The sequence below is a fragment of the Gorilla gorilla genome, chromosome 7 (assembly GCF_029281585.2).
Source record: "Gorilla gorilla gorilla isolate KB3781 chromosome 7, NHGRI_mGorGor1-v2.1_pri, whole genome shotgun sequence".
Lineage (NCBI taxonomy): Eukaryota > Metazoa > Chordata > Mammalia > Primates > Hominidae > Gorilla > Gorilla gorilla.
This window is the reverse complement of record NC_073231.2, coordinates 38225588-38247456: the sequence shown is the minus strand read 5'-3', so window position 1 is coordinate 38247456 and position 21869 is coordinate 38225588. Positions and strand designations below refer to the sequence as shown.

The following is a 21869-nucleotide window of genomic DNA, read 5'->3' as shown; positions in this document are numbered from 1 at the left end:
GTAGCCAATTTACAAATAAGTCTGATTTTCCACTCAGGGATTAATAAATTAACCCTTATAAGAAATTTATTCAATTATAGTGGGAAGATATCCTTAATAAAAATGTCAACAATTAAAAAATTAAATCTGTGAGTATCCAGTTAGTTTGTTCTGATTACCTGTTCTTAATGTGCAAACATATGTAGACACATGCATACACATACACACACATAGATATTTTTGCCTACTTTAACCCATATCAAATTTACTCATAGTGTGACTACTGAGGTGCAAGATTATTCTATTTTAATTAATTTAGTTTTTTGGAAAAACTTTTCAACGCTTGGTTCCGACAAATGGAAATTAACATTCTAAACACAATGTTTTCAGAGAGTGAAGCAAAGTGTTTGGTTATTTTTTAGCCTCAAGAAACAAAAACTTATTACTTATTTAAATGCTAATGTTTTGCAGATTCTTTTGGTCTCTCTCTTGTCTCTTTATCCCTCATTTATGAGTGCTTGCATAATATATCCAGTAAGTATATTTTTTGGAAGTATAACTATTTTCAACAGATGCTGTCCTTAATTTTATTGCTTTACATTTACATTAAACCTTAACATGTTTGCCTGAATGCTTCGCAGATTAACATCTCTTTGTTTAGTTTTATGATTTTCATTTTAAGCGCCGGAGAAGTCTGTCATTGACAAAACTAAGCTAATGTCAATAATCTTATATTTCAGTATTTTTTGTGACTGATATGTTGATAAAATATGCATGCATATAAATTAGATAATGAGGTAGAAATTGAAGCTTCAGTTACAAGAATCACTCAGTGTACTTTGTATGGTTAAGCATACTACATGAGAAAATTTAAGCCATTATTTCATGTTTTTCACAGTTTATTGCTATTGTAAAAACCCTTTAACATGTTTATTCCTGTTTCTTCAATTCGTTTAATAAGAAAATTGACCTATTTAAATAATTGAAGGTTAAAATAAAATTCCACTTCAATATTTTTTAACCTAGAATTCCTAAGCATTTCTAAGTGTTTAGTTAACTTAGTTGTATAAGGGTTAACAGTCAGATATATATCCAGGTCATCTAAGGCTAACAATTGTCAGATGGTTGCTAGGCAACAGATATCAGGTTTGGCTGATGTGTGTTTCTAGGCAAAGCTTATAGTGTGAAGGAAAGAACAAATTACATGATACCTGCATTTTTGTTATGGTTTTTGAAAATAAAGTTGTATTTGGATTAAAACAAAAGCCTTGACATTTATTATGCATATTGTCTGCCTTCTAAATGTCAGGACTACATCATTTGATAGTTAAGTGATAAGGAACAATAAATTAAAATGACAGATGACATTTTATTTCTTATGTGGTCGTAGATATGGGCCTTCCATATAATCCTGTTTTTGTATCTTGTCACCAAGTTAATTAATTTTCTAAATCGTTGTGATTGAAAAGAAGCCACAGATCAAAATTAACTGAAATATAATTAATTTAAAATATACACATTTCAGTGTTACTGAGGATTAGAAATGAAAATTGCACATTACAATGACTGGCACAACATGAAAAAAATGTAATCAGTGATAGAAATGATGCTGAGAGACCGCATTTTAGAAATCTAGGGTGAAACTCTTTTATTTTTTTCAAACCATTTAAAAAATACCATTATTACTTTACAAGACAAAATTACCACAAATTCAGTTTAACAGTCTTAATTTATTTTTATTCATGCCTCTAGAATCTGGCAGCCCTCAGAACCAGAACAGGTTCAAAGAACTCCAGTCTGCCATGTGATCAGACAGCATTTATGGACAGAACACAGAAAACAGAAGTGACATACCATGACAGCTCAATTGGTTACAGCAGCCTTTGTCTTATTTGAGCAGGTTTGAACAATTGGCAGCTTGCAATTGACTAAAGCTCGGCTGCTATGATTGGCTGAGATTCAGCTATTTGTTACAAAATTGCACTCCTAGGTTAGGCTTTTAGTTAGCTTATGTACTAAGTTCCAGCCCAGTTGTTTAAGGAAGAACACATATTTGGAGACATCCTCAGGCCAAATTTAGTTGAATTTAACATTATATATTACTAGATTAACTTTTATTTTCTATCGTATATAATACTGGAGCATTAATATGATAAGAAGCATAAAGTGTCTGGCAGAATGCCCATCCAATAGTTATAAACTTGGATAACGTTAATTCTTTTCTCTCTTTTTCATAATTCCTAATGATTTATTACATAGAAAGTAGGTGAGAATTTTGGTTTTGGTCAAAGATTGTGCAAGGCATATGAACCCGAAAAAGAAAGACAAGGTTATTATTAAATGGCTAGAAAACAAAATGATCACTTGATCATTAGCTTTCAAAGACAATATTGGTTTTTAAAGCTAAAATTTCAGAGTTCTGATTTTTATTCCCCAAATGGGCAGTTGTGGCAAAATTCATAAAAAATTTACTTTTCCTAAGTTTAGTTTTTCATAGGGAATACTGAATTTAAAATTTAGCAATTCCCATATTTTATTTAATGTAATTGAATGCAGTCTTTCACAGATTAAGAGACTTCCCAGTAAATATTTAGTATTTAGGGTTAGGACAAAAACATAGAAGATATGTATTTATATTTAACATTTTTACAAAAAGAGATTTGGTCAAACTTCTCTCTGTAATTATGATCCTGGTACTTCTCTCTGATTTCTGTTATTAGACGATATGACCTGTCAAGAGACAAAATTACAACAATTTATTTTAAAGATCTTAATTGGCTTTATTTGCGATTCTAAAATTGGGCAGCGTTTCATTCCATAAAATAGAATAAATGTTCCAGTGAGCCATGCAGAGGAGCTTGTTTTGTAAAGAGAAGGGCTGAAGAAAGCAAAAACAAAAACAAAAAAGACAGATTGATTGTTTCAAAGTTCCCTTTTTAGGTGGGAACAGGAAATCAAGAAAATAGGGAAATGACTGATTGATTAATATCAGGTTACCTTTTTTGGTAAAGATTAAAGCAAAGGAAACTTCACTATCATGCTAGCTGAAATTGGCCTGTTTGGCAAATTAGATGTCATCTCTCTCTTGATTTTTTGTGTCAGATCATTTCGTTTCTTTTTGGTGACTTGGAACTTCAGTATGAGTGACTCCATTTTGGTTTTAGTCTTCTCTGTTGGGGCCTAGTGCAGGAGCTTAGTCCAAAACAATGGCTCCTATAGTTTTTATTTAGCAAATCTAAGAGAACTCAACTGAAATAAAATATGCAAGGAAGATGGGTTAGATAGGGGTATAGAGTGACAATGATTTATCAAGACAACCAAAAAATAATACCATGTTTTCTTTTTTCTAATTCAAACCAAACTTTCTGTCACACAGCCTGAATTCCTGATTCACTTCACAGAGCAGATATTTGCCGTTAGTATAGACTTAAAATATTGACACTAGGATTTATTTTATCTTTTGGAAAAATCATCCAAGCAATGTTACTTATATTCTTCATGTATTCAGTAAGCATGCCAGACCCCACATGAATTTATTGGTGATAACATATAACTAACATAACTGGTTATATCTAATATGAAGAGCAATTGTGCTTATGCTTATTATGTCTCCTCTATACAAATACAGCAGCTTTTAAAATATGTGACATTCTTCAAGAGCAAACTTTCTGCCTAACACTTTCTAAAATAAAATAAAAAAATACTCAAATAGATATTGTTACCAAACTTAGAAATGTTTCAACATGTTATAAAATAAGCACATTTAGAAAATCAGGGCTATTACAAATTGAAGACTAGATTGCTGAAAAGGTAATGCTGCTTTCAAAATTATATCTTTTAAAACTATTATGCTCAATTTTCTTTTTCTCTTTGACATGCAGTGGCAGAGGCATGTTTGGATGAAAACAGTTTTATTTAAAATATAAGAAAAGAAACTTTAAAGAATGAATATAGATGCTTGATGCTGTAATATAAATATCTGAGGCTATTTTGGAATTAACTGTGGTTAATATACCTTTGTTCATTTCTTCTTGAGGTCTTCCATATTTAAGGTCATAAGAAATCAGTGGAACAAGATATATAGAAGAGAATCAAATTGTATAAACCCCACCCCTTCCCCATTAATTTAGTGCTAACTATAGTTACCTGTATTTTAATAATGGGACTTTTATTAGTATTAGAAATGTTTTTTGTCTTACAGCGTCCATTGTGTTGTTAAATCTCTAATTGCTTTCTTTTTCCCATCTCATTTCTTTAATAGAACATCCATGAAATTTTGTACAGATAATATAGGAAATAATGATAGACTCTTTAGTCCTGAACTGAGGTAGAGTAAAATAGTAGATTTTTGTTAAGTCAATCAAATCATGATATTCATTGCAATTGTTTCATAACATATTTTGATGTAACCATAATAGGATATTCCTTTAAAGCCATACTTTACTTTCAATCTACTATGGACACAATCTGCTAGAAGCTGACAGCATATCTATATTGGAGAGCAAACAATTCAACTTATACCAAAGAGATCCCAGATTTCCAAATTTGTGTGTGAATCCTGGCATTACAAAGAAAGATTGGTTTAAATAGATGCCTGCCCAACTATTAATAGAAGAACAGAAAAAAATGATTGAGAAGAAAAAAAATTAAGAAAACATTATCATGTCACTAATTTGTCTTATATTATAGTTGAGGTTGGTTTGATTGCATAATTACAGGAGGTAAGCATGAAATAGCTTTATGTTAGAAAAGCTTTTGTCAGGAGACTGAGCCAGGAGTCTCAGGAGCCTTACTATACTTGGAAAAGCATCTTCATCTAGGGATTGGAGAAGGAAATAGAATAGAGAAGAAGGAACCAACATTTATTAAGTGCCTGTCACTTGATAGATTCTATACAGAACATGTGTTCTCCCATTTGATATGTGTAACCCATTAAAGTAGGGAGTGCCATCTCCAACAGATAGATGAGGAAAGGAAAAAAGAAAACTTTGAAGAGTAATATAAGTTGCAAAAAGTCTTAAGCTTGTAGCCAACAGAGAAAGGATTGGAACTCAGCCATGTCTGTCTGCCAGGCCTGAGTTTGTAGTGGTTGCTGAACCTGATGTTGGCAAAGAAAGCAGCACATGTAGCAGAGGACCCATTATTATGTTTGTCACTTTATGGCTTCATGGTAAGTGCTAGAGAAAGGAACCCTTGGTAATACAGGCCCAAATTTAGAAAATATTATTTATTGAAGATTATGTTTTGACATATTATTTAATGGAAGTTAAGCCTTAGCTGACTTTATTTCCTAAACCTTGTGTAACACAAATACTTCTGAAACAGTTATTCAGAAACCATCTGAAGGTGTTAATTTTACTAAGAGACAGATGCTGGTGTTAAGAAAGCATACAAATGGTGAACATCACTTTAAGAGTGATTTTCAAACTGCATTTTTAAATTTATTTTAAAATATGACTCACAGGAAGAAAAATTCACTTTCTTTCATTACCGACACACACACACACACACACACACAAATAAAAAAGTACTAAACATTAACTACATGTATTGCATATTCTATTCTATTCTATTCTATTCTATTCTATTCTATTCTATTCTATTCTATTCTATTCCATTCCATTCCATTCCATTCCATTCCATTCCATTCCATTCCATTCCATTCCATTCCATTCCATTCCGATTCATGCCATGCCGTAATATTCTCCCACATTCTTTTAAAGTACTGTTATAGACAATTAGTTTCATAACACATGATGGGTCATGACTTCTAGTTTGAAAATTACTTATTAAAATCTATCATGTAAAGCTTCCCAGAGAATATAAACTTAAATCCATAAACCTAGAATAAGAAAATAAGTGGAAGGTAGCTAGGCAAAAAGTAGGGGATGCTGGTGGTGTGCAATTGTGCTCCAGGCAGAGAAAACAAAAGGCATGGAGCTCCAAAATTCGAAAGGAGTTTGCTGAGTTCAGAAAACCAAGAGAAGGGTCAGTGCAACTAGAGTATACTGACAGAGTTGGAGAGGTATATGAGTGAATCTATATGCATATAGCTCAGAGCAATGCAGACCATATTAATAATACCTTTTTTCATGGGTTATGTTGGAGGAAAGAGTACTAACATGATTAGATTTGCTTTATGAAGAAGTGATCCTGAAGGCAAAGTGGAGAAAGATCTTAGAAGGGTCAAGAGTAGATATTGTAAGAACAGTTATGAGGCTGTTGCATTCAGCTTGGCAAGAGATACGGTCATTTAGAATAGGCTGGTACAGGAGGGTTGGAGGAAAGTAAATGGATTAAAATATATTTAGGAAATAAGAAGAAAAGTTGGTTGAGGAGACACAGTGAAAGAGAATGATGGGTTAAGGACAAAAGTTATAATAATTGCTAAGAATAGTTACTGTTTGTCAGACTCTTTCCAATGCAACCTGTGTGTTAAATTGGGCTTTCAAATATATATATATATATATTTTTTTTTTTCTGAATGTAACTCACATTAAGAAACATATTTTATACAAACTTATACATGCATCCCTTTATAAAACAGCATCTCTCAGATTTCTTATTTAACAATTGAGTAAAGTTTAGTGCTAGAAACTGAAATAAAATATAATGGAAAATTCTGTTTTTGGAAGGAAAATGGGGGATGATGAGTTTGTTTATGAATGTAATAAACTTTAGATGTTTCAGTGTGGATATGAGCTCAGAAGAATTATCTAGGTTATAGATAAAATATTTGGGGGTGTTCATTGCATAGATAAAAATGAAAGCTTATGGACTGAATGATATCACCTGGACAGAGAAGACAGAATGAAAAGGAAATGAGGCTCTGATAGTTAATATGGAGTGCCAACTTGATTGGGTGGAAGGATGCAAAGTACTGTTCCTGGGTGTGTTTCTGAGGGTGTTGCCAAAGGAGATAAACCTTTGAGTCAGTGGACTGGGAGAGGCAGACCTACTGCAATCTGGGTGGGCACCATCTAATCAGCTGCCAGTGTGGCTAGAATAAAGTAGGCAGAAGAAAGTGGAAGGAGCTGACTTGCTGAGTCGTCCAGCCTTCATCTTCCTCCCGTGCTGGATGATTCCTGCCCTGGAATATCAGACTCCAAGTTCTTCAGTTTTTGAACTCTCGGACTTCTATCAGTGCTTTGTCAGGGGCTCTCAGGCCTTCGGCCACAGACTGAAGGCTGCACTGTCAGCTTCCCTACTTTTGAGGTTTTGAGACTAGGACTGGCTTCCTTACTCCTCAGCTTGCAGGTGACCTATCATGGGACTTCACCTTGTGATCATGTGAGTCAATTCTCCCTAATAAACTCTTCTTCATATATACATCTATCCTATTAGTAATGTCCCTTTAGAGAACCCCGACTAATGCAGAGGCTTAGTTTGGAGCTTTGGGCAATTCCAATACTTAATAGTCAAATTGAGGAGGAAGAGCTGGAAAAGGAGTCTGAAAGGAGTGGCCTGAGACAAAAGATGAGTATATCAGGATTGGTAATAAAGCATTTCAAATACCACTGTAAAGTTAAATAAAGTAATAATAAAAATCTCTTCTGAACTTAGATATTGAGTGTCAGTGCGCTTGTCATGAGAGGTGAGAACTGTGGTGGAATGTGCATGGGTGGTAAATATGTGATGTAAACAAACTGTATTTATTCTGTTGTTAAGTGAAATTCACAAGCTAATATGTTTTTATGGAAACATTCCCATTGTCAGATAGTTAAAAGCCTAGCCAAAATTAAAGCAAGGCCCACTAAGTCTAAGGGTGGAAGTCTGTCAAACTGTGAAGACCCACCCTGTCATCATAATAAGGGAATGCATGTAAGAGAAGCCACAGCACAATGAAGATAGCAGTGAAGTAAGGAAGGTCTTCTGACAGCATGATCAAAGTGTTTCAGGAGTTGGGAGAAGAGAAAGAGTTGGAGACATGAGGAGTGGAGCAGTGCAGGGAGGAGAAGCTCTCCTTGTAAGGCGTGGATGTACATTTGGCCTCCTTGCTATGCTCTTTAGACTGTAGGGTTTCTCTTGGATGATGTGGCAACTACATCAGAATAAAATAGAAGTTGATACTTTTCTCAGTTGCCTTAGACCTGGCCCCTAATTTTCAGGAACACAGGGACATTGTCACCTGTGCTATGGGACAGATTTTCAGGTTAGAGCAGATTTAAGAGAGAAATGTAAATAAAGACATGAGGACTATTATGTACAGAAAACTCCTTAAAGAGGTTTGCCTGTGAGGAAAAGGAGAAGCTAGATCAATATTTGGGGGGGTTTCTTTAAGGTTGAAGAAATATTTTTTCCTTAAGGAATAAGGCTGCCTCATTCATTGTAATGGAAAGAAAGGTGGAAAATAGGGAGCTATTTCAGGTAGGCCCACAGCTGTGGTGGTGCAAAGTTGAGAGGGTTGTCTTCTGAATTTTATATTCTCTGTGAAATATATAGAGAAAATAGGTAGTGAGATAATTTCTTGGGAGAGAGAGAAATGGCAGAAGGTGAGTGAACAAGCGAAACCTAACAGAATCCCAGGGAAGGGTTGAGGACCCAGTTTAGCTTGTAATGGTTTTAATCTTCTCAGTCGTGTAAAATTTCCCATCAGCTCCGCACCTTGCACAGGGGAGGCAGAAGGATGGATGCGTCCTGGCTTAGGATGTTGGCAGAGGTGTAACTAAAGGACAATAGGGGAAATTTGGTTTAGCATATTAGCAAAAGGATGACTAAACTAACGAACCATGAACTCTAATTGGTAGACTGGAATTACGATGAATTCAAATGCAAAAATGTTTCTGAATTTTTTAATTTCTGAATTCATCTTGAGCTAGACTTCTCATTTCTTCAGGGCGGAAAAACAAATTTACCGATAGAGGCTAACTCAATCTTCTCTTTTAACAGTCTCATTTGGAGCAAATTTTCCATTAATTAGTTAAAAAATTCCTTTTATAAATGTTTCTCCTCAACTCAAGGGATCTCGTTTTTATTTCTTTTTTTTTTTTCCAGAAGGTCTTTTGGTAGAGGAGCTCAACACCAAATGAGTGGGAGACAAGGACACTTAAATCTGCCTTTTGTCTTTACTCTTCTCATTCTCCTCTTTGGCTTTTTTCAGTAGTTGGAAATGTTTATGTCAGTGTCTTGTCTGAATAGGAATGACTACCATATCAGATCATCTTTCTCCAGGAATAATGAGGTAAAATGGAAATCTTGGCAATAACAAGACTGGTCTGGGGTTTGAGTTATCAACGCCAACTTGAAATCGTCCAAAACAAGCATAAATTGGAGTGGAGATTGAGACCATGAGGCAAAAAGCCTTCAGTAGATGAGGCAAGTGTTCCAGAGTGGTGGCAAAGAGATTTTAAATACCATTTCAGTAGAGACACTTTAATCATAAAGTAATAAAATTGAATGGAATGAATATAATACAGATACTTTTTAGAGGTAGGATGCAAGGGAAATTTATAGCTAGAAGTTGATAAAAGATACTCATCTTGGAATTTTTATGCTAAGATTTTCTGAAGAAGATATGATCTCTGACATACTCTGGAAGTTTGTCATTGGTCTCCAAATGTTACAGTGGCATGGAGAAAATTTTTTTCTTCACTTTTCAATAGATAAGGGGTGGAAAAAGTATATGATGAGTAGTTTGGAGGAAGGCATCAAGATGCTCTTCCCTCCTATGTTTCTTTGCTCCTAATCTAACAGCTTTGCAAGATCTGGAGTCACCAAGATTACTGCCAAAAGCCATGTCTGCTCTTTATTGGCATTTTAAACAACAGGATATGGAAACAAGCTATGAGTAGCAATCACTATGATATTTTTTGAATTTTGACCAAAAAGAGATACTGAAATATCCTTGGGCAAATGGACCTTGCTGAAGGTGGTTTTCAAGTATCTCACCCTGCTGTCTTGGGTATAAAATGCAGGAAGGCAGTGGGGCATTGTGAGGGGGTTGAAGATTCAGACATAAGCAATTCCTGGCTATATGTCAACTGAGAGATACTTTGAAATTTACTGCTTTATTGTAATTAACTAAACACTTGATTTAATTTGTAGTTCCTTCAATTACAGAAAAGAATCTGGTAGATAATTTTTGAAATTTCCAAGGTTTCATTGAGTGGTAGATTTAATCTATTATAAAATGCATTTACATTTAAGACTGATTGATTTCTTTTTCAAAAATAATTCCAGACGATGCTATGAATAAAGTTCCATATTATGCAAAGCAATCTTTTAAAAAATATATAAACCAAACTGTTATGATTAATTCAAAGTTATCATGTGGTGGGTGTCTCTTTATTTACAGTCATTAGAATTTATGCTGTTTTCAGAAATTGTACCTTATTACATGGCTTATTTTTCTCTAATGCTAAAGGTGTTTCCTAATTACAGTACAATTAAATGTAATTTATCAAATAGAAATAAAGACAAAACCAGTAATCAGAGACTCTTCCTCCATTCACAGATATTCATTGAAGGTGTATCATGTAATTAGTTTACCAGTGTTTACTCTAGAACAAGTAGAATAAAATTGTCATCATTTTTCCTTTCATCATCTGACAACATGCTTAGAATTCATTTGCATAGCTTTACAATGGAAGTCATTACCCTCATCACAGATCCACTGTTGTATAATCAGCAATAAAAAATTGAAGTTTATGAAGAAGATAGAGACAAGAAGATGGATTTATTCTTGAATGAAAGAGTTCAAAGTTTCTATTTTTTGGAGGGATCAAGAAAGTTTTTTTTTTTTTTTTACAGAATGTTAATTTATTTTATATTGATAGAGAAAGAGTAAAGGATTTTGAATAATGCAATTAAAAATCTATTATATGCTGTAAAATAGTGACAAACTTTAGCTTGTTTCAGAATCTCCTGGAGGGCTTCTTAAAACAGAGATTAATGGGCTCCACTTTTAATTTTTGATTCAGTAGGTCTTGAATGGGGCCTTTGACTTTGCATTTCTTTTTTTTTTTCCTTTGGTGAGATCCAATTTCATGTTTTGTTTTGTTTTGTTTTGTTTTGTTTTAATATACTTTAAGTTCTGGGATACATGTGTAGAACGTGCAGGTTTGTTACATAGGTATACACACGCCATGGTGGTTTGCTGCACCTATCAACCTGTCATCTATATTAGGTATTTAACCTAATGCTATCCCTCCCCTAACCCCTCACCCCCTGACAGGCCCTGATGTGTGATATTCCCCTCCCTGTGTCCATGTGTTCTCTTTGTTAAGCTCCCACTTATGAGTGAGAACATGCGGTGTTTGGTTTTCTGTTCCTGTGTTAGTTTGCTGAGAATGATGGTTTCCAGCTTCATCCATGTCCCTGCAAAGGACATGAACTCACCCTTTTTTATGGTTGCATAGTATTCCATGGTATATATGTGCCACATTTGGGTTCAAGAAATGTTAACACGGACCTCTTGTAATCTTGAGTTTAGGCAAATTCCCAAGAAGACAGATTCTATTTACTCCTACACATGAGAAAGTGAGATAGAATACTGAGACATGACTTACAAATGAAATAGCCCCAAACTAGTGTTGTCCACTTGTTTCCTCACACATCCTCACCCATCCAAAAGCAATAAAGGGATTAAAGTTGGAGAGGCTAGGCAGTGGGAGATAGATTTCTTCATACATTTTAGGCTTTATGTTCTTCCTCTTCCCCAAGGTGCTAGTGGGCTGTGTGTGTGCGTGTGTGTGTGTGTGTGTGTGTGTGTTGGGGTGGGTGTTTTTCTCATCTCGTATCTATTAAGAGGCACTTCATGAAACCTCCTGGAAATCCAGATATGTGTATCTGTGGTTTGGAGAACACAGAAGCTGGGGCAGTATCTGCTTACCAAGCAACTAAATGAAAAGAAAGATGTATTTGGGAAGTAACTACACTCATGCTAATTTTTGTCAAAGATGTATATAACCCAGTTTTGCTCTTTTGACAAAACTGTTACAGTTATCTATATTATATATATTTAATATAAGTGGATTAGCTTCCCAAGTAGCAACTATCTAACTGGTTTGAGTTCAAGGTAGGGAAACATCCCCATTTATCCACCTCCTCACTACAATTCTTTCTCAACTCTTGGCTTCCTGTTGTAATGTTTCTCCATTTATAGTGGTTAAAAGCATAGGTATTGGGATCAGATGCACCTGAAACACACACACACGCAGAGAGCACACACACACACCACACACACACACACAGCGGGGGGCAGACAGATTTATTATGAGGAATTGACTCCTGTGATTATGGAGGCTGAGAAGTCCCATGATCTGTTGTCTGCAAACTGGAGACCGAGGAGAGCTGGTGGTATAATTCAGCTTCAGTCTGGAGGCCTGAGAAACAGGGGAGCCTGTGGTAAAAATAGGACAGGGTGAGGGCAGAAGAGAATGGGATGAGATGTTCGGCTCATGCAATAAAGCAGAAAATAAGAAGCAAATATCTCCTTCAGCTGTCCTTTGTTTTATTCAGGTCCTTAATAGATGATACCTACCAACAATGGGGAGGGCTATTGGTTTTACTCAGGCCACCAATTCAACAAATACCTTCTAGAGACACCCTCATAGACACACCCTGAAATAATGTTTATCTGGGTATTACATGGCCCAGTCAAATTGACAGATAATTAAAATTAACCATCACAACCATTAATCTCAAAAGACTCTTCCTGTGTCCAAGTGTTCTCATTGTTCAATTCCCACCTATGACGAGTTAATGGGTGCAGCACACCAACATGGCACACGTATACATATGTAACAAATCTGCATGTTGTGCACACGTACCCTAAAACTTAAAGTATAATAAAAAAAATATATAAATCTCAAAAGGCTCTGTCACTACATTTCATTGGCAGCTCTCACCTACTATGTGCTGGCCCCTGTGTTAAGTACTTTTTTCCCTAATCTTTCCTGTAATTCTAAAAGCTTGGTATTATGATCCCTGGAACATACTAGGAAATTATGGTTCAGAGAATTCACACACCTTGCTTAAGTGTGCATAGCTAGTAAGACTTAAAAAAACATCGAAGTTGAAGCCCATGCTCTTTGCATTCTACCATGATTGCTCAGTTCAGTTCGTTTTTATTCCCTGAATAGGGACGACAAAACGTGGGCATTTCTTTTGAAGAATTTATTGATTTCACACTGGTACTTAAAGTTATTCCTGGAATGAATTTGCCAAAGGAAAAGGGAGGGTATATAGAAAACCTAGAAATAAATGCAAATTAGGTCCACTTCATATTATGGCCTAGAAATTTCACTGGTATATGTGCTTAATATTTAAACATATGGAACACAGATCTATCTGCCAGATATATAGAAACCTTAATATTTCTTCTTAGGGAAAGAAAAGAAAATAATTTATCTAGCTTCTATCCTATTATTGATGTGCTATGTTATATTGTATTAGGCAATTTATCTAATATCAAATAAATAGTTGACCCAATGAAGAGCCTTTTAAATTTTTAACTCCTGATCAGTTTTGTTTTTATTTTTTTCCCTTAAGATAATCCTATGCCCAAAGTTTCCATGTACTAAAATATGTCAAAATTTTATTCTGGGGACATTATTTTTTGAATCATAAAATATAAGTTATATCTTACTACTTCATCATTTAACATTGTTGTATTAGTTTTGAACATAAATTTCAGATGCACAGAAACATTTAAATGGTATTTAAATATCAAACAGGCAACATATTTTTGTACTGGTTATATGCTCAGGGCAGAAAAATTAACATTTCTTGTCTTGTCTGTGGTTATCAGATATTTTTTTCCCTAGAGGGTACATGAATTAATAAATTCTTCTCCCACTTTTCAAAACCACAACTAAATAAGCAGTTGTTGGGCTTGAGGATTGGCTAATCTGTGTAATACTCCTCTGCCCCTCAGGAAGCTATTAGTTGCCTACTCTTGTGTAGATAGAACTAAGATTTTTTCTTAGTTTATATAAATATCAGAAATATACCTTATAAAAATATAAAACCTGTATATATAAATTATATCATCAAATATTATTTCTAATTTTTATTTTTCTGTTACCTAAATTACACATGCATTCAAAACTAGTCTATAGAGAAAGTTTGTGGAATAAATTCAGAGTAAGATCTAGAACATGCATCCCTGATGTGCATATTCCAATATATTATGTTAGACTAATATCTATGATATCTATTCTTAACCTTTAAATTTTGAACTTCATTGATATATTGCTTTTGGAATCTTGAAAATAATTTTTATTTCTCACTTTTTGTTAAAATTTGCTGTGATTATTATGTTATTGCTTGGTATCAACCAAAAAAGAATGTAATTGAAAAAAAGCCTAGTGTTCTTAATAATATCTGTATGGGTTCATACTATGTCTAGTGGAATTCATTTCATTGATTTGTATCTTTTTTATATCTTATTTTACCTGCCTTTTTTTACTATTACTAAACAATCCAAACAAATTTATATACTTTGCACTTAATTTTATAATTATTTTTCCCATTTTTGCTGACCATAGCAGTATAGGGGCAGATAAGAATGGGGGCATTCTGGGAGTACTAACATTCTGGATTAAGACCATCAGTATTATATCAAAAATATTTGAGGAATTACACTTCCACGTGAGTGTTTTCAAGGATTTGGGGGAGACACAGAAGTACTGCTATGAAAAGAAGGTAATTTCCACAAAGGTCCTTAAAACTGGTGTTTTATTTAAATAGGAATCTTTACATATTTAGGATAATGTGTTTACATTTGGAAGTTCTTTGCTTTTGATATTAATGTTTCAGTTTTAATACCTTTTCCCTATAAAAAAATAGAAAAAGATTGCTGCATTTTATGTTTGGTTTCCTTTGGGATTTAGAAATACTCTACACCACAAACTGAAATCCCCAAATATTACTGATCAAGTTCAGCACTGTCTGAGTAAGGAAGGCTGTGAGGCAGTTGGGTGAAGTACATGGGTGAATTATTATTTCTTTTTTTTTTCCTAGACCACAAGGTGTAGAAGCAGGACATTCTGCTTTTTCTCTTGTTGTCTGGGACAACTTGGGGGCCCAGGCCTCTCAAAGTGAGCACTCCAGCAGACAAGTAAGAGAAAACTTGTGAGGGGAATGTCATACAGTGAGCTGTGTCTCTTCAGCTTCTGCTTATTGTCCCACTTGATCTAGTACACACAGTAGTATTTTTACAAAACTCAGAACCAACAAAATTGGCTGGAAAGGGCATTGGAAGCTTAGCTCACCCCTCATGATTCCTGTCTCCCAAATTGAAGTCAAGGTTAAAATAACCCAGTGGTGAACAACATATCATCCAAAGCTGTCTGTACAAGGTGGAAATGTTCTCATAAGCAGTTTTGCAGACGAGAAAAATACTGGCTTGTGTAAATTGCTAGCTCAGCCCTTTTGTGACATGATTACAAAATAAGGACTCTGATTTTATTTCTTATGTCTTTTATACCAAGTGAATGAGGGAGTGAAAAACATCTTACAGAATCTGTCTCAGGGATCAGGAGCCTTGCCCTGAGTTCTCTATTTCTAGGATAAGAATAGGGAAAAAACCCTACACATGCTCAATTTTAACTTTAGAGTCAAGGCTAACTCTTAGTTCCTGCCATCTTTGATCTTTTTTTGTCGTTGTTGTTATCTTACCATTTTTTGCTGAACCTCTTTTGCTTTGAACTCTTTTGTCTTCTCTCTCCTTTTAAATTGTATACGTTAAGGTGTACAACATGAAATTTTGCTGTACATACACTAGTGAAATGAACACTGTAGTCAAGCATATTATTCTACTCATCACCTTCCATAGTTACCTTTGTGTATATATGTGTGGTAACAGCTCCTAAAATAAACTCTCTTAGCAATTTTTCTATATACAATAAATTGTTATCAACGGTTGTCCTCATGCTGTACATTAGCTCTTTAGATTTATGTATCCTACATAGCTGCAAATGTATACTCTTTGACCTCCTTCCTTCCCTGTCCCTAGCCAGATTTACATATGTTGTTTTAAAGGACAGGCTTTACTTTTATAAGACTGAACAATATTCCATTATACCCATTTATTTGTCTATTCATCCACTGAGGAACTCTTAGTTTGATTCCATACCTTGGCTATTGTGAATAGTGCTGCGATAAACATGGAAATGCAGATATTTCTAGAAGGTGCTGTTTTAATTTCTTTTGGGAATATACCCAGTAGTGAGACTGGTGGGCACAAATAAATAAAAAGGTATGTTTACAGATTGATAGAATGAATGTTGTTAAAATGTCCATACAACCAAAGCAACACACACATTCAACACAATTCCTATCAAAATTCCAATCATATTTTTCACAGAAATAGAAAAAAAAATCCTAAAATTTGCACTAAACCAAAAAAGCCCTTGAATAGCCAAAACAATCTTGAGAGAGAAAAATGAAGTTGGAGGCATCATACATCTTGATTTCAAATTATATTGTTACTGAAACACCAGAGGTTTGGCCTAGCTCCTGCTGCTCACCCCACAAAAAGCCAATCCCTGAGACAATGATTATTGCCAAGGAAGAAAACTGTAATTGGGTGCTGCAGCTAAGGAGATAGGAGATCAGCCTCAAATCCATCTCCCTGACTGACTAAAATTAGGGATTTCTTTCTTTGTTGTTGTTGTTGTTGTTGTTTTTTCTGAGATGGAGTCTTGCTCTGTTGCCCAGGCGGGAGTGCAGTGGTGCGATCTTGGCTCACTGCAACCTCCCCCTCCTGGATTCAAGCAATTCTCCTGCCTCAGCCTCCCAAGTAGCTGGGATTACAGGCACGCGCCACCATGCCTGACTAATTTTTGTATTCTTAGTAGAGACGGGGTTTCTATGGCAGGGAAGAAATTTAACTATGTATAGGGAAACAGGAACTGGGAAAGGACAAGGAATCAATCATGATGAATGAGGGGCAGGGCTTCTCATTGTCTGGATGTGATGATCTGGTGAGTTTCAGTTATTTGGTATTTTGAGAGGCCTGGGGGTCCTTTCCTGAGAAAGGATGTCAGATAAAATGAATGTAAGTTTCAAGCTTTAAGACCAGAAGAGTCAATTTCTATGTTTATGCAAAAAAAAAACTACCTATGAGACTATTGGGTTGGTTTCAATAGGGCAAAGCTATAGTAATCAGAATACAGTACTGACATGAAAACAGACACACAGACCAATAGAACAGAATAAAGAGCCAAGAAATAAATAAATCTAAGCAAGGGTAACTAATTTTCAACAAGGCCACAAAGAAGACACATGGGAAAAAGAATAGTTTCCTCAATAAATGGTGTTGGGAAAACTAGATATCCACATGCAAAAGAATACAATGGGGCCCTTATCTTACACCATACACAAAAATTAACTGAAAATGGATTAAAGACCTAAAAATAAGACCTGAAACTGTAAAACTTCTAGAAGAAAACACAGGAGAAAAACTCCTTAATATCAGTCTCAGTGTCTTTGTCAGTTTGGGCTGCCATAACAAAATATCCAGATTTCTCAAAGCTCTGGAGGCTGGGAAGTCCAGGATGATGTGCCAGCTGATTTGGTGTCTACTGAGGGCTTGTCCCATTGATGTAATCTACTTGGGGAATCCTTGCATGGTGGAAAAGGGCAAAGGGCAAAAGGCAATGAACACTGTGTCTTCACATGGTGGAGGAGATGGAAAGGCTGGGTAGATTTCTGAAACCTCTTATATAAAGGCACTAATCTCATTCCTGAGAGAGTACTGATGCCCTAATCACTCGCTAAAGGCCCTCCCTCTTAACACCATCACCTTGGGGTCTAAGTTTCAACATATGAGTTTTGGAAGGACACATAGATTCAAACCACAGCATTCCACCCTTGGCCTCCCAAAAGTTATGTCCTTTTTACATACAAAATACATTCATTCTATCCCCATAGCTCCAAAAGTTTTAACTTTTTTTAGTACCAATTCAAAAGTCTAGAATCCAGAATCTCTTCTAAATATCATCTAAATCAGATATACATAAGTCCCAAAGATGTGTTTCATCTTGAGGAAATTGCTCTTCTACTGTAAATCTGTGAAATCAAATAAGTTATGTACATCCAAAATGCAATGGTTGGACAGGCACAGGACAGACATTTCTATTTCAAAGAGAACAGCACAAAAGAAAAAAGAGGTAATAGGTCCTAAGTAAGTCTAAAACCCAACAGGGCAAACAATATTAATCTTGAGGCTTGAGAAATAATTTTTGAGTCCATGTCCTGCTTTCCAGACACACTCTAGTGGGGGTTGGGCCACCAAGGCTTCAGGCAGCCCCACTTCCTTGGCTTTGTTGGGGGCAGCCCATATGGCAGTTCTGAGGGATTGGAGTCTTGTGCCTGCAGCTCTCCAAGGGTGGCATGCTGGTAGCTCTATAGTTCTGAGGTTGCAGGTTGCTCCATGGCTATAATAGATATTGTTTTAGTGAGGGCTCTCTGTGGTGGCTTCACCCTTGTGGCAGTTCTCTCTGTGGATCTTGAGGCTCTCTGGTGTATCCTTAGAAATTTAGGTACATGTAGCCATGCCTTCACAGCTTGTCCACATTGTGTGTCTGCAGAGTTAGCATCACATGGACACTGCGAAGGTTTACTGCTTGTGACCTCTGGAAGAGTGGCTGGAGCTGTACCTGGGTCTGCTGGAGCCACAGGTAGGACAGCTGAGGAGTCTGTGCCAGAATTCAGAGAGCAGATACTTGAGGCAGTGTAGGACAGCAAGTGCTGAGGTCTTGCTGGTGTCCAAGGCCCCTCTTTTGATATAGTTCTGCCTCTTAGGTCTTGACACTCTCAGCCAGTGATGGTTATAGAAGCCTCAATAATCTCCAAAATGCTTTTGGGGTCATTCTTCTATTGTCTTGCTGAAGAGCATCTGCCTTCCTTCTGTCCATACTAATCTCCTTATGAAACGTTCACTCGGCATACCCTTGGTTTTCTCTCCTGAACATGCCTTTTCATTCATCACGGGCTGACTAGGCTAAAAAATTTACAGTGTCTAAGTTCTGTTTGCCTTTTGACTGTAAATTTTGTTGTGAATTCATTTCTCTCCTTTTGCATTTTATTATAAGAAGCCAAGAGAAGCAATGGCACACCCTCAAAATTTTGCTTAGAGATTTCTTCTGCCAAATATCCTAGGTAGCTGCTCACAGGCTCTGCCTTCCACAAAGCCCTAGGACATGGACAATATTCAGCTAAGTTCTCTGCCACTTTATCATAAGGTTGGCTTTTCCTCCAGTTTCCAATACGATAGTCCTCATTTTCACTTAAGACCTCATCAGAATGCCCTTTACTGTTTATATTTCTACCAACATTATAATCATGGCTATTTAAGTAATCTCTAAGAAGATTGGGGCCCTTTCTACAGCCTGAATCTCTTCTTCTGAGCCCTCACCAGAATAACCCTTTACTATCCACCCCATTACTCAGTTCTAAAGCCACTTAGACATTTTTAGGTATTTGTTGCAGAAGTATCTCACTTCTTGGTACTAATTTAGGTATTTAGTCCATTCCTGCTCCTATAATGAAATACCACAGAATAATTAATTTACAAATAATGTAAATGTAAGTCTCACAGTTCTAAAGGCTGGGAAGTCTAAGATCAGGGTCTGGCAGATTTGATCTCTAGTAAAAGCCCACATGCTGCGTCCTCACATGGCAAAGGATAGAATGGCAAATGGGATGAACTTACTCCCTCAAGCTTTTTTATAAAGGACTGTAAGACTATTGAGATTATAGTATTATAAGGGACTATAATTCTATTTATGAGGGTGATATGGTTTGGATCTGTGTCTGATTACAAATCTCATGTCGAATTGTAATCCCCAATGTTGGAGGTGGGGCCTGGTGGGAGGTGACTGGATCATAGGAGCAAATCCTTCATGAATGGTTTAGAACCATCCCTTTGGTGCTGTTCTAGTGACAGAGTTCTCAGAAAATCTGGTTGGTTAAAAGTGTGTGGCATTTTCCCTTTCTCTCTCTTCCTCCTTCACCAGCCTTGTGAAGATGCCTACTCAAGCTTTTTCCTTCTGCCATGAGTAGGAGTTTCCTGAGGCCTCCCAAGCCATGCTTCCTGTACAGCCTGTGGAACCGTGAGCCAATTAAACCTCTTGTCTTTCTAAGTTATCCAGTCTCAGGCATTTCTTTATAGTAATGTGAGAATGAACTAATATAGAAAATTAGTACCAAGAGTGGGGCATTGCTATAAAAACAGCTGAAAATGTGGAAGCAGCTTTGGAACTGGATAACCAGCAGAGGTTGGAACAGTTTGGAGAGCCCAGAAGACAAGAATGTAAGGGAAAATCTAGAACTTCCTGGAGACGTGTTAAATTGTTATGATCAAAATGCTGGTAGTTTAAGTTACAGTGTATATATTTTGGAGGGAAACATTAAAACCAAAGCAGTTGGCAATAATCATTTGATATCACACCAAAAGCTCAGGCTACAAAAGCAAAAATAAACAAGCAGGACTGCATCAAACTAAAAAGCTTCTGCATACTAAAGGAAATAATCAACAAAATAAAAAGATAGCCTACACATTGGGAGAAAATACTTGCAAACCATGTATCTGATAATGTGTTTAATATTCCAAATATATAAGAAACATGACCAAAAACCCCCAACAAATAATCTTATTGAAAAATGGGTGAGGGACCTGAATAGACTTTATTTTTTTAAAAAGAAAACATAAAAACGGCCAACAGGTTATGAAAACGTTCTCATCTTCACTAATTATCAGGGAAATACAAATCAAAATTACAATGAGATATCACCCTATGTCTGTTAGGATGGCTATTATCAAAAACACAAGAGATAACAAATGTTGGTGAGGGCATAGAGAAAAAGAAACTATTGCACACTGTTGGTGGAAATACAAATTAGTATAGCTATTATGAACAACAGTATGAAGATTCTTAAAAACATTAAAAATAGAACTACCATATGAGCTGTTTTAAATATCGGAACTTATAAGTTTGTCTTTTTGAGTGATTGGGAAAATCCTTTGCCTAAATTTTTAACTGATCCACAGGAGAACTTTCTTAATTAAAAAAGTCTTTTTCTTTTCTTCTATGTACTAGTAATTCTTTGCATAGATCCTGTGCTGAATCTTTTTTGATTATTACTCATCTTGAAAAGACATGAGATCTTCCCATGTGAAAAATTTACAGGAGGCGTGATGTGTGTGTGTGTGGTGTGTGTGGTGTGTGTGGTGTGTGTGTGTGGTGTGTGTGTGTGTGTGTGTGGTGTGTGTGTGTGGTGTGTGTGGTGTGTGTGGTGTGTGTGTGTGGTGTGTGTGGTATGTGCTGTGTGTGTGTGGTGTATGTGTATGTAGTGTGTGTGGTGTGTGTGGTGTGTGTGGTGTGTGTGTGTGGTGTGTATTTGTGTATGCGTGTGTGTGTTTGATTCAGGTGAAATGGGAATCTCCCTATTCCTGGGTCATGCATTTGAGTTATGCCATCTTTTTCTGTGCTTTAGCTGACCAAGAAGGGCACTATGGGTTCCTCACTTGTTCTCCTCCTCATAGCCTGTGCAATATCTTGTTTAGACATTTCTTTCTTTCTTTTCTTTTCTTTCCTTCTTCTTTTTTTTGTTTTTTTTTTTTTTTTTTTTGAGACAGTCTCACTTTGTTGCCCAGGCTGGAGTGCAATGGTGTGATCTCGGCTCACTGCAACCTCTGCCTCCCAGGTTCAAGTGATTCTCCTGCCCCATCCTCTGAAGTAGCTGGGATAACAGGTGCATACCACCATGCCCGGTTAATTTTTGTATTTTTAGTAGAGAGGGGGTTTCATTATGTTGGTCAGGCTTGTCTCGAACTCCTGATCTCAGGTGATCTGCCCACCTTGGCCTCCCAAAGTGCTGGGATTATAGGCATGAGCCACTGCACCCAGCCAGTTCAGAACATTTTCTGATCCAGGTCCTAT

At 36.1% G+C, this 21869-nt stretch overlaps 1 long non-coding RNA gene across 1 annotated transcript in view; it reads right to left on the bottom strand.

Annotated features, from left to right (window-relative positions):
* Positions 1 to 12173: 12173 nt before the first annotated feature.
* The window catches only part of LOC134759017 (uncharacterized), a 51865-nt gene continuing 42169 nt past the window's right edge, over positions 12174 to 21869 (bottom strand). Inside the window, exon 3 of the long non-coding RNA XR_010134862.1 lies at positions 12174 to 12319. This is a non-coding gene — a long non-coding RNA (uncharacterized lncRNA). The remainder of the gene's footprint in view (positions 12320 to 21869) is intronic.